Source organism: Panulirus ornatus, chromosome 10 (genome assembly GCF_036320965.1).
Source record: "Panulirus ornatus isolate Po-2019 chromosome 10, ASM3632096v1, whole genome shotgun sequence".
Classification (NCBI taxonomy): Eukaryota; Metazoa; Arthropoda; class Malacostraca; order Decapoda; family Palinuridae; genus Panulirus; species Panulirus ornatus.
Window position 1 is genome coordinate 28,056,519 of NC_092233.1, and position 13,468 is coordinate 28,069,986.

General features: G+C 40.7%; 2 protein-coding genes across 2 annotated transcripts in view; one reads left to right on the plus strand and one right to left on the minus strand.

Annotated features, from left to right (window-relative positions):
- Positions 1–5,129, minus strand: part of LOC139750852 (uncharacterized) — a 31,227-nt gene extending 26,098 nt beyond the window's left edge. The window contains exon 1 of the mRNA XM_071665649.1: positions 4,990–5,129. The gene's annotated coding sequence lies outside the window, so the exon portion shown is untranslated. The remainder of the gene's footprint in view (positions 1–4,989) is intronic.
- Lrp4 (LDL receptor related protein 4) overlaps positions 5,060–13,468 on the plus strand; it is a 497,094-nt gene continuing 488,685 nt past the window's right edge. Inside the window, exons 1-2 of the mRNA XM_071665647.1 lie at positions 5,060–5,191; positions 10,246–10,349. The gene's annotated coding sequence lies outside the window, so the exon portion shown is untranslated. The remainder of the gene's footprint in view (positions 5,192–10,245; positions 10,350–13,468) is intronic.

Below are 13,468 nucleotides of genomic sequence, written 5' to 3' on the forward strand. Positions count from 1 at the left end.
ATCTGCCTTGAAACTGTGAGATAGAATACGTACATTTCACTTGATGAGGATAACAATATTCATCTTGATATTATGAATGAAAATGAAATTATTGGTTGTGGTTAGTATTACGCATAATTAAAGTGTTGATTATTTTTTTCTAAGCTTTAATCTTCCTTCTGGGAAGCTGATACGCAAAGGTATACACACAGACATCAATACACCACAACAGGCAACTCTGGTACTCCAGAAGAGAGGAGAAGCCTGGGTCCACTAGCCAAGTGGAGCGTAGTCCAGACAATGTCAGCTCAGGCGTCGATGGAATTGCATTGCAAGCACGGCCTGTGGGTAAGATCGTCGCCACGGTGCTCGCCTCACACAGCTACGTATAAAAGAAAATTGTCTCACGCCTCTATAAGTAACCGGATCATTCATTGACGTATGGCTTTAAATTTGACTCTGGAAAACGACGTACGGGTTAGTCTGAATATAAATATCTTTCAGAACTATGAAATATTCTCTTGCGATAGAGAAAGACCTTCAATGATACCAAATAAGTTTGGAACTGATGGTTTCGATTTGCCAGTAATGCTGCTGAGCGTGACACATGATGTAAGGAAGCTGAGTGCCTCATTCTTGAGGAGAATGTCAGCTTTCACCCACTAGAGCGATGTCTGGAAAATTCACAGCCAATACAACGTACAATAAAGAAAAAAAATGACGTACTATTCTTAAGTGTTTATAAAGGTGAATGAATTATACTTTTGCACAGTATTTCAGTAGACGTAGCGTTAGTACAACGGATACTTTATCGTGTTTTTTTTTAGATAAATCATTTCAGCTATTTATGGACTCTGGTGTAGCGGTTAGTGTTCCCGACCGTGACGCATTCACTGGCCGCCCAGGGTCGAGCGAATAGGTTTTAATTTTGGTTGCGGCAGTCGGTCCACAGGCAACCCATCTCTTCATCTACCCCTAGGGGTTGGTCGATGAAATTGGTACTTGGCTCAGGCTAGGGTATATATATATATATATATATATATATATATTTTTTTTTTTCATACTATTCGCCATTTCCCGCATTAGCGAGGTAGCGCTAAGAACAGAGGACTGGGCCTTTGAGGGAATATCCTCACCTGGCCCCCTTCTCTGTTCCTTCTTTTGGAAAAAAAAAAAAAAAAACGAGAGGGGAGGATTTCCAGCCCCCCGCTCCCTTCCCTTTTAGTCGCCTTCTACGACACGCAGGGAATACGTGGGAAGTATTCTTTCTCCCCTATCCCCAGGGATAATATATATATATATATGTATATGTATATATATATATATATATATATATATATATATATATATATATATATATATATATATAGCGTTAATGGGATGGCCTAGATTAGGGCCTCAGCTGCCCGTGCTGTCTCACCTAACATAAAAAAAACCTGGAATTGGTTTAAGAATTTCCCTTGATCCAATGACAGTTTCTCCTGGAGGAAATAGAAAAGTGGACACAAACGCACACATGCCAGTGATAAACTCCCTCCTCAGTACCGCAAAATACGTAATTGCACTAAGGTGTCTACCATGGAGTAGAGGAAAGTGAAGGGAAATCCGAGAACAGCCTTCAAGTTTCTACGTCAGTTGGACGATGTTGACAGCGAACAGTTCTTCACGAGAAACCAGGGGCCATGATACAAGGCTGGGAAAGAAACCGTTTAGAAGAGATGTAAAGAAGTGCTGGTTCTGAGTAAGGGTGATGGATGAATAGAATAGGCTGCGAATGGAAACAGTGATTCAAAAGACTACTTGATAGCATAAAAATTTCCAGTGTAAAACTCCCTCCATACGGTGCATCTCGGTAAATACACAGTAAGATGGCAATATTTGTGTTGACCACCAGCATCCATAATAAGAATGTACGATTTACAATGCCTTAACACTCGCTGAGGAGGAGCTTACGCTCACTTTCAGTTGATAATTACAGTCATTACAGTCACACATCATTCACACTTCCGTTGTTACACACATGCACACAATGTACAATCCATAATGTTTACTCTGTAAACATTCCTGTATATGTAACTTCCATGGCGATATATGGTGGAGTAGAGGTGGTAACTAACACAGCAGGCTAGAGTATCGAGTTTAATCCAGACGTTTCGACACTTGAGGAAGACGATTTTGTTAAAATGTCTGGATTAAACTCTATACTCCAGCCCATTGTGCCATTTACCACCTCTACTCCATTCCTGTCTATCTGCCACTCCGGCGATGTAGATGTATGTACCTCACTCACGTGCTTTTCCAAAGTCTGGTAATATTTATTGATATCTTATTTTACACACACACACACACACACACACACACACACACACACACACACACACAGACGAGATAGGACCCCATGAGTGTACAAGTCCCGAACAGTATAAGGTATCACAAACACTAGAATAAACTGAATATTGAAACTATGAATGCCGACAGCATACAGAAGTTTATAGAATTGTATCATAGTAGAGAAACCTCAATAGAAGGGACCCCACGACTGCAGAACTCCTTCTCGTACATTACAAATACAGGTATATACATAATTGATCACACACACACACACACACACACACACACACACACACACACACAGAGACGAGATAGGACCCCATGAGTGTACAACTCCCGAACAGTATATGGTATCACAAACACTAGAATAAACTGAATATTGAAACTATGAATGCCGACAGCATATAGAAGTTTATAGAATTGTATCATAGTAGAGAAACCTCAATAGAAGGGACCCCACGACTGCAGAACTCCTTCTAGTACATTACAAATACAGGTATATACATAATTGCTCACACACACACATACACACACACACACACACACACACACACACACACTGGGTAGATATGTGAGGACCTGAGTGACAGTTTCAAAAATGTTTACACATTGGAAAAAACTACAGCCTCAAAAGCAATAGATGGAATGGGAGAGGGTCTTGGGAAGCATTGAAACTACTAGAAAGTACATATGCAGACTACATCAAGGGCCTTGATTCATATGAAGTACAATGTGATCCTGATGAAATTTCTCCGTATGTGATGACGTGTGCAGATACACTTGACAGGCTGCTTGAACAATTGTCAGAGTAACAGATGGAGGAGAATGTAATGCCAAGGGAGTGGAAGAGGGCGGATGTCTTACCTAACTTCAAGAAAGGATATCGGTAAATGTGCTTAGCTACATATCTTGTCTCTCTGGCTAGCGTGGTCTGTAAAACGTTGATAATCAGAGAACAAATGGATGACTATATGCAGAGGGGAAGCTGTCAATGAGACAACAAAGATTCAGAAAAAAAAATATATATACATACATATATGGTCATTTGTAAAATGTCTCATAAACATCAATGAGAACATGAGCTCCGTTTTAAACACAGGAAAAGGATGGATGGGTTGTCATTGGAATGCCAGAAAGTGTTTGACACTATACCATATATGTGAGCGGTAAAGAAGCTGGATCTTCAGGAAGGAATAAGAGGGTTAGATTCCCTCGATGGACTGAAAGTTAACGGAAGGGAACAAGGACGCATGTGATAGTAGCCTATCCCATATGGGTCGGTATCCTCAGTGGCGTTGACGCAAGGCTCCGTTCTAGGGCCGCTGCCTTACGTAATCCACGTAAATGATTAGCCAGGATTACATGAAGCTTCAAGAGGACGCATGTTTTATGAAATTCGACACCATTAAACGCAGAATAATGAAGTTGGGACACAGTAAATGACTGATATGGATGTTATCTAGCAGGGAAAAGCTACGGGATCCGAGTGAGAGGAACCCGACACTCAACAGCGTACCTAACGTGCCACCAGAGCCACACCTGAAGGGAATTGTAAATGGGATAAAACAGTTTGCTGGCAAAAATTAACAGTGCCGTTAGTTCCACAAACAGTTGAATCTGCGTAAACTATTTTAAGTATATATTGGCCTAAAACTGAAATACACATTCAGTTGTGGTCACCATAATTAAAGAAGCAGAAAAAACTAATAAGGTCGAGAGGAGAACGAAGGCGATGTCAGTATTAAGAAAGCTAATTCTCAATGAGAGGTTAGACTATTAATTTACCCACCATTGCAGAGAGGAGTAAGAGGTGAACTGATTACAACTTTCGTTTTTGAACAAGTTTGATGATGTTGACAGCGAACAACACTTCAAAAAAATTGCATACAACAACCAGAGTTCGTAACAAGCGACTAAACAGTTTATAGAAAAGGTGTATATAATCTGTCTTGTCAGAGTAGAGAAGTGGAATAAGCTAAGTGATAAATATAAATGCTGACATTACACAAACTTCTAATTAGTTGTATGATAAACTTCCAGAGCAGAACTCTTCCCATACCGAAAAGTTAGACAAAGATGCATGTGTAAGTGACAGTTACACGGATGTGCAGAGAAACCGGGTTACAGCTCTCGTTAGCGCTGTAAATGGCTACGTTGATCATACATACAAAACAGCCTTAATCATGGCTAACCAAGGTCAGGATTTCATCCCTCTATCACTGGATCTTTCAACAAGCAATTCCTCTCCTGGAAAACATCCACAGTTAATGTTGCCATTTCTAAAAATCAACACAAGTTATCCTTGCTTCCTAACTGTTGTTCTGCTTCATGGAAATTCATACCGATCAAGCATTCTAGGCGTACTACAATTCTTTTTAAGATTCACACTTGCAGACGACGCTACGTGGCTTGGGTGGAACGTATGCACAGGTCGTCACACTGCGTCGGTAAACCTTCCAGTATTGTCATAGTTCTTTGACACGGAAATATGCAACGATGGTTATCTCTTTCGTCAATGAATTTTCAAGAAAAACCAAGCTTTGATTACGGGAAACGAACTACAAAAATACACACTTCTTTCTATAAGAATTTGTATAATTTGTTAGAGTAGCACTTGAAACACTCGCTAGGTATTAAACAAATTTCTAGGCTTCCCACCACTAAACTATGTAAACATACTGCGACATTGGTTGTATGACAGTTTCATCAATGGCGCCCTCTTTCAGCAAAGGTTGACAAATATGAGGAACCAAGACTACATCGCACTGGTTGTGTATGACGTGTGGGACACAGCGCAGTCGCACACCCAACTCTGTGCGAGTCTTGCTAGCGACTGATGGTGTGCCGGCGGCAGCAACCTTACCTTACTCACTGACTAGAGGTAAAACAAGCTACAGGTGCACTTTGTATGAATGTTTTATGTTTAATGAATATATTTTGTTACATTAACAAGGGAACTGATACCATTCTGGGGTTTTTGTTTATTTTCTTTGTCATTTATAATTGAGAGTGTTTGATAGGCCTTCTTTTATAAATGTTTAATTTATGGGATATATGGTTAGCCTTAATATCAAGTGCTTTGTATTTATGCTAAAACCATGTACATGTATTTGGAAAATTGAAAATATGGTAATTGCAAGCTAAATGACTTGCCAGTTGTCTTATGTATGTGTGGAATATTTCATAAGAAGATGCGTTGCTTTACCTTTGTTTACAGTGAAATCTGTTTGCATCAGAAATCTATTTGCATCAGTCTATACACAACACCCAGTGGCTGACCAGTTTTGCAAGGCTGTTGATCTGAGCCGTTGATCCCTCGCTAGGTTCTAGTCATGTGAGTAGGGCTAACACACACACACACACACACGCACACACACACACAGCCCCTGTGGTGCGCTGGTTACCATTGCGATCCACAAATCCACACACCATTTCCCAAAAGATGATAGAGAGGGCAACAATTTTTAGTTTGTGTCACAACAGGATTCAAATACAGTGGATATCAAGTTGCTCAAATGAACATATACGTCGTCTGCCTGAGGCTAACTGAACCAAATTTGTCTGTCGTTATGTACGTTCATGTTCATTACGTTACGTGTTTCTGAATCTATGAAAATAACAGGACAGTATATTTACTGAGAAAATCATATATTCTCTGTTATCTGTATCAGATAGGTATATATGTTAGGTTTGATAACACAGGGATACCAGGTACTTTTAATTGTTACGTGAAGCTCCTCTCTCAACTCTCCAACCCCTCCACTCCACCACTCAACCCCACTACCCCCCTCCCTACGTTGCTGACGCTGCGCCAATAAACAGTATTTTCCACGTTTCTCTGATGTTCTCTCGCATCGCCTGTTTCGTACAGCCAGTCTGAGAGGTCTTGTGTTTTCCCCCCACATGTGTTTGATAGGCCTGGGGCTGCAGCCCCATCCGCCTGTGACTGGTATATGTAAAATCCAGTTTGACAAATTGAAAGTGGCGGAAACAGGGTCTAAAGGCTGTAGTAGATTCTCGTAAACATAAGTAAATGATTAAAAGAATTACTACCACGTGAACTTTGTATGTTAAAGAAGTAATTATCTGTAAGGGAGAGAAAGATATAGGTGCATGGGAGAGAAGTCGGTACAAAATGAGAAGGATGAGCAATAGAGTTTCGAAAGATGAAAAAGCTGGAGGTATAGATGGAGTGGTGAGCGAGATGGTGCTGTGAAGTGGATCTGGAACGTGTGTATGAAAGCATGGAAAGGTGTTCAGGTGCTTGAAGACTGGACGAAGGCAGTAATTGTTCGACTGTATAAATTTAGGAAAGGGAAGTAGAAATGAGCGTAAGAATAATACAGGAATAAGTCTCTAGACATAGTTCACATGGTTGATGGTCGTAGAGTAGTTGATCGTAATAAAAGGGATAGTGAACCCCTTATTTGGTGAGCAACGGCGTTGGTCTACGAAGGAAAGAGAACACATAGAACAGTTATGTGCGCTTACACAGCAGAAAACATTGTAGAGAAAAAAAAGTTATGCAGTATTTGTGGATTTAGGAAAGGCTAAAGGTAAAGCGAACAAGAAAAAGAAAATCTTTAGAGAGATTTGACTCCATATGATGTGTATGGAAGACATTTGAAAACGGTTAAGAACCGTCATACGTTGTGCGTGTGTGAGAGTAAGCGGGAGTATGAGTGAGTGGTGTGAAATTAACGTGCGAGTGTGTCAAGGTCGTGAGACGTCTCGATGGTCATTTAGGGCTATTATGGTCGAGGCGTTACGTGAGACGAGGACGAGGTGTGGTGACTGTGGTGCGATAATGATACTTAGAGAAGTAGAATGAACGTTGCAGTACTTGTTCTATGCGGATGATGCTGTAGTGTTAGCTACATTAATGGAATAGTCAGACTTAATGGTTGGCCGGGTCGACGATGTATGTCGGAGGTGAAAACTGAAAGTGGATGCGAATAAAAGTAAAACGCTGGAGACGAGAGATTAGATTATACGATCAGTATGTATATGGTGAAGAACTGAAAGCCCTGGATATGTTGAAATACTTCAGGATAAAGTTCCGTGAGGATGGGAGCGAGGAAAGTAAAGTGGGAAGTAAAGTCATGCACCGTACAGACGCGGGACGCACTGTTAACTCCGGTAAGTGGGAGAAATTTAAACGCAGAGTATGAAGGAAACATGCATGAAGGAGATCTTGATTCAGAGCCGATGTATGGATGTGAGACCCAGGTATATATACATATAGATCAGGATAAGGTGAAAAATGATAGTTGAGACGATGGCCTAACTTGTGTGGTATAGCTGGAATGAGGGGGATAATGTAGCGCGTTGGCAGGCTGGTCAAGAAGCTATATATAGCGGTGCAGTAGAGGATAGGAAGAGGGGGAAGTAGATCAAAGAGGAGGCAGAGAAATGTAGCGGTTGAATTGATTGATACCTGGGAGGCTATTTCAAGTGAAGATACAAGAACAATGGCTGGGGATTGTCGAATACAGGTGAAGCAGTTTGTATATGGAGGGATGTGAAGAAAAACGTTTGTCTTGATAAATCAATTTATTCTGTAAAGTGTAAAAGTCATGAATGCTTTCATAAGCCTGGAACTTAAAAGTATCACTTGATGACACACAGGGCACATGGGTTATAGACATTGCGAACGTGGGTTGTGGATATATGTGTGTGGTGCTCTGAGGCTGTGTGCGGGGAGGTTCTGTTATGATTGTTTAAGGCATGACGGTAGTGTCAGGTAGTACGGTCGTGTTCAAGGATCGTACGGTCGTGCTCAAGGGGTAGTACGGTCGTGTTCAAGGATCGTACGATCGTGCTCAAGGGGTAGTACGGTCGTGTTCAAGGATCGTACGATCGTGCTCAAGGGGTAGTACGGTCGTGTTCAAGGATCGTACGGTCGTGCTCAAGGGGTAGCACGGTCGTGTTCAAGGATCGTACGGTCGTGCTCAAGGGGTAGTACGGTCGTGTTCAAGGATCGTACGGTCGTGCTCAAGGGGTAGTACAGTCATGTTCAAGGATCGTACGGTCGTGCTCAAGGGGTAGTACGGTCGTGTTCAAGGATCGTAACGCTGTGCTCAAGCAAACTGTTGTCTTGGAGACTGTGCTGATATTTTGTAGACCTGCCAATGGTAACGCATCCCGCTGTAGATGCAAACCATGATACAGTTGGAGACCAAATTGGAGATGGAAGGATGGAGTGAAAAAGATTTTGAGCGATCGGGGCCTGAACAAACAGGAGGGTGAAAGGCGTGCAAGGAATAGAGTGAACTAGAACGATGTGGTATACCAGGGTCGACGTGATGTCAGTGGATTGAACCAGGGCATGTGAAGCGTCTGGAGTAAACCATGGAAAGTTTTGTGGAGCCTGAATATGGAAAGGGAGCTGTGGTTTCGGTGCATTACACATGACAGCTAGAGATTGAGTGTGAACGAATGTGGCCTTTGTTGTCTTTTCCTAGCGCTACCTCGCACACATGATGGGGGAGGGGGATGGTATATATATATATATATATATATATATATATATATATATATATATATATATATATATATATTGATATGCATTTCCTTTTTATATACCTTCAAAAGATACGTTTTTGTTTTGTACAGTGTCCCTTGATATACCATTACGTTTTCTTTTATACATTTTAAGAATGTTTTAAAATCATCTGTTCTTTAATTATGTCATTGACCTCATTTTGTTATATACATTATTATCAAAGTATTTAAAAGATTATAGTTATTACTTTTATGTGTAAAGATTGCTTGTTATATTAGAACAGTAATTCAGGGATCTTGAGCTAATTTGCTGAAACGCAGTCTACAGGGTTGCCAACTCAGGTTTTTTTTTCTTATAGAGATGTAGCGCCTATATTTCGTGTTTATCGCCTTAGCGCGTTTTTCGATGCCTTTATTTGTATTTAGCGCTAAACTTAGTGTTATTGCAATATATGAGTAAATTCAGACATTAATTGAAATATGTTGACGTGATTTAGGAAGTTTAATCGAAACCTATTAATATAACAAGTAAAACTACAAATATTGCATGTAATTCATTTTCATCGAAATGAACATATTCGAAAATTTTTTGAACAGGTTCACTTCCGGTGTATTTTGCGGGCTCCCCCACCTCAAGTCCCCCGTTCAGTTCAGGTTCAGTCTGGCTCTCGGTGGTGACAGAACTAACTATCCATGGGCCATGAAAGACAGTAACATTGCTGGTTGTATGTGTGTGTGTGTGTGTGTGTGTGTGTGTGTGTGTGTGTTTAAGACCACAAATATGAAAAGTGGTTAAGAAAAGTAGAAGGAATGACACGAAATGTCTGTTTAAGAACTGCCATTGTCTATTGTGTACCAAACTTAGTGACACTGAAAGACACAGCAAAACACCTAAACACAAGAAAGCTGAAGAGCCATTCAGTACTCAAATACAAACCACAATTCAGTTTGTAAAAGCGAGTGATGACGCACTGGAGACTGAAGGAAATCGATCACAATTCATTACAGAGCATTCTTCATTACGTGCTGTTGATCATCTCGGTGAGCTGTGGAAAGCACGATCTGCAAACAGCATTGTAACAAGTGTCTTAAAAAATGGTATAGACCATCGGAAGTTTAGCCTCTTATGATGAGAGTCATGACAACGCGGTAACGAAACTATTGGGTATTGATATCCGGTTCTGTTCTGAAAGTAAGAAGATGGTAGTGACTTTCTTGGACCTTGTTGTGCTGACTGACTGTAATGCTAATGGGATATGTGTTGCCATTAAGAAGTCCTTGAAAAATAATGGGTTGGGGTTACAAAACCTTGTTGCAATTGTCACCGACAATGTTTCTGTGATGACAGGTGTTCACAGTGAAGTGTATGCTAAGCTCAAGTTAGAAGTTCCTCATCTGATCCTGAGCAAGTGTTTGTATCATTCTTTACAGGTAGCTGTGTCTCATGCTGCAGCAGAGTGTCTCCCCAGGAACCTGGATTTTGTGACCAGCGAGACCCATAATTAGTTTTCCCACTCCGCAGTTCGCCAAGCAAGGTACGTAAAAGGAGATTTTTCTTTGATCAATGATGGTCAAGCTCCATTGAAATTAATATAGCTGTCGTCAGAGTAATGCAGCAATGAGTTGAACGTAAGACTCACTTTGAAATTGCAAGAAATGGTGAAAGGTGTCACACAGCTCAGATCCTCTATGACATGTTTTGTGACATATTTTGTGACATGACAAACCATGTCTTCCTGATATTCCTGAAACATATTCTTGGAGAAGTTCAAAGTGTAAATGAGAAATTTGAAGCGGAGGTACAGGATCCAACCAAACTGCTTAGTGACCTTATTCAATTTATTGATTCCATAAGCTCTAAGGTCCTCATCCCAGGCAAGAAAATTTAAGGGAGATTCACTAGAGATCTACTTAGACTCAAATCCGTACTTGGGGTACGTAGTTTGAAAAGGAGATGGTACACTGTAAGTTTCCTGATGAACATGATATTCGAAGATGCAGACAGTTTATAGTGGCGTTGGTGGAACAGCTTCGTCAACGTTTGCTGGACAATGTCCAAGTGTTATAGGCAGTGTCACCACTGCGTGCAGGTGAATGCCTGCAACCCATAAAGCCTGGAATACTGGAATTAACAAAGATGTTTACTGTTAACGAAGAAATTCTCATACACATTGAGTTCCAATGGAGGAAGCTTCATTATGTATTGTGGAAACAGAACACTGAAACCCTAGCACTTTGGGTTGGAATACCCTCATTCAGGGATGCAACAGGAGAAAATCCCTTCAGTGACCTTTCTCACTTGCCTTTGACTGTACTGACATTGCTTCAACCCAACGCTGATGTAGAGCGTATCTTTAGTCGTATGAACATCGTGAAGTCAAAGTTCGAAATAGACTGAGTATCAAAGGCTGAGATGCAATACTAAGTTCAAGTGTGGACTAAGGAGAAATGGAAACTGCTGTTATGATTATAAACTGCCAAAGGATGTTCTGAAAAACATTGGGTCATTGAAAACATACGAGTCCTCGCCACCGCAACCTCACATAGACCATCACAACCCAAGGGCACCAAGGACGAAGAAAGTGCGGATTGGGAATTGTCAGATCTGAAATAATGGTGAGTGTTGTAGTGTTAAATCAATCAGTCATTCCTGTTATAAATAATTTGGCACGTCAAAGAGCAGAAATGTTTCGAAGAGCATTTTTTTCTGTTATTTTAGCAAGTTAAGCTCTTTTTTTTAGCGTTTTTCGGGAGTGAATCTAGCACCATCTGAAATTTTGATTTGGCAACTCTGAGCGCCGATCCTCTTTCTGCTCGTTGCTTGCTGGGTAACTAGACGTGTGTACCGTTTCTCCGTATAATCAGTTCGTATTTGTCCCTATTGATGTCGTCTGTACTTGATTAATTGTCATATCGAAGGATAAGGGTATTGGTATTATTTATAGAAGGAAAGAGAGCAGGATTTATGTGCAGATGTGGATTTCAGATTTAATTAGAATGAATGTTTCGGTGGCTAGTCCGCCAAGGCGTCCATCTTGTGTGAGGCTTATAATTTATCTTTTCTTATTTATTCATGTCTATTTTTATATATTTATTTATATTTATTATACTTGCACGCCGTTTCCCGCGACAGCGAAGTAGCGCCAGGAGACAGACGAAGAACGACCCATCCACTTATTTACACGTATATATACATATGAACGCCCATACAAGCATATATATATATATATATATATATATATATATATATATATATATATTGGAAGGGATCGCTATTTTGCGCGTGATCAAGTATGTTCCTATGAGTCCACAAGGAAAATGAAATACGAGAAGTTCCTAAGTACACTTTTGTGTAATAATCATATAATCAGGGGAGAAACAAGAAAGAAATATAACTTAGTTGATATACAACGAAGAGACGTAGCTAGAACGCCAATTGGTGAACAACTGATTGTGCAAGACTTGTTAATTTATTTATGGTTGGGGTTGTTAGGGAGGTGAATGCAAGAGTTTTGGAAAGAGGGCTAAGTATGCAGTCTGTTGTGGATGAGAGAGCTTGGGAAGTGAGTCAGTTGTTGTTCGCTGATGATACATCGCTGGTGGCTGATTCGGGTGGAAAATTGGAGAAGCTGATGACTGAGTCTGGTAAAGTCTGTGAAAGAAGAAAGCTGAGAGTAAATGTGAATAAGAGCAAGGTTATTAGACACAGTAGGGTTGAGGGACAAGTCTGTTGGGAGGTACGTTTGAATAGAGAAAAACTGGAGGAAGTGAAGTGTTTTAGATATCTGGGAGTGGATTTGGCAGCGAATGGAACCATGGAAGCGGAAGTGAGTTACAGGGTGGGGGAAGGGGCGAAAGTTCTGGAGCGTTGAAAAATGTGTGGAAGGCGAGAACATTATCTCGGAAAGCAAAAATGGGCATGTTTGAAGGAATAGTGGTTCCAACAATGTTATATGGTTGCGAGGCTTAGGCTATAGATAGGGTTGTGCGCAGGAGGGTGGATGTATTGGAAATGAGATGTTTGAGGACGATGTGTGGTGTGAGGTGGTTTGATCGAGTAAGTAATGAAAGGGTAAGAGAGATGTGTGGTAATGAATAGAGTGTGGTTGAGAGAGCAGAGGAGGGTGTTTTGAAATGGTTTGGTCACATGAAGAGAATGAGTGAGGAAAGATTGTGGAAAGGGAGCTGTGGTTTCGGTGCATTATACATGACAGCCAGAGAATGAGTGTGAACGAATGTGGCCTTTTGTTATCTTTTCCTAGCGCTACCTCTTGCGCATGCGGGGGAGGGGATTGTCATTTCATGTGTGGCGGGATGGCGACGGGAATGAATAAAGGCAGCAAGTATGAATTATGTACATATGTATATATGTATATGTCTGTGTATGTATATATATGTATACGTTGAAATGTATTGGTATGTATATGTGCGTGTGTGGACGTGTATGTATATGCATGTGTATGTTGGTGGGTTGGGCCATTCTTTCGTCTGTTTCCTTGCGCTACCTCGGTAACGCGGGAGACGGCGACAAAGTCTAATGAATAAATAGATAGTATATATAGATATATAAACAAGTCTTGGACAATCACTTGTTTACCAAATGGCGTCCTAGCTACGTCTCTTCGTTGTATATCACCTAACTTATATTTCTTTT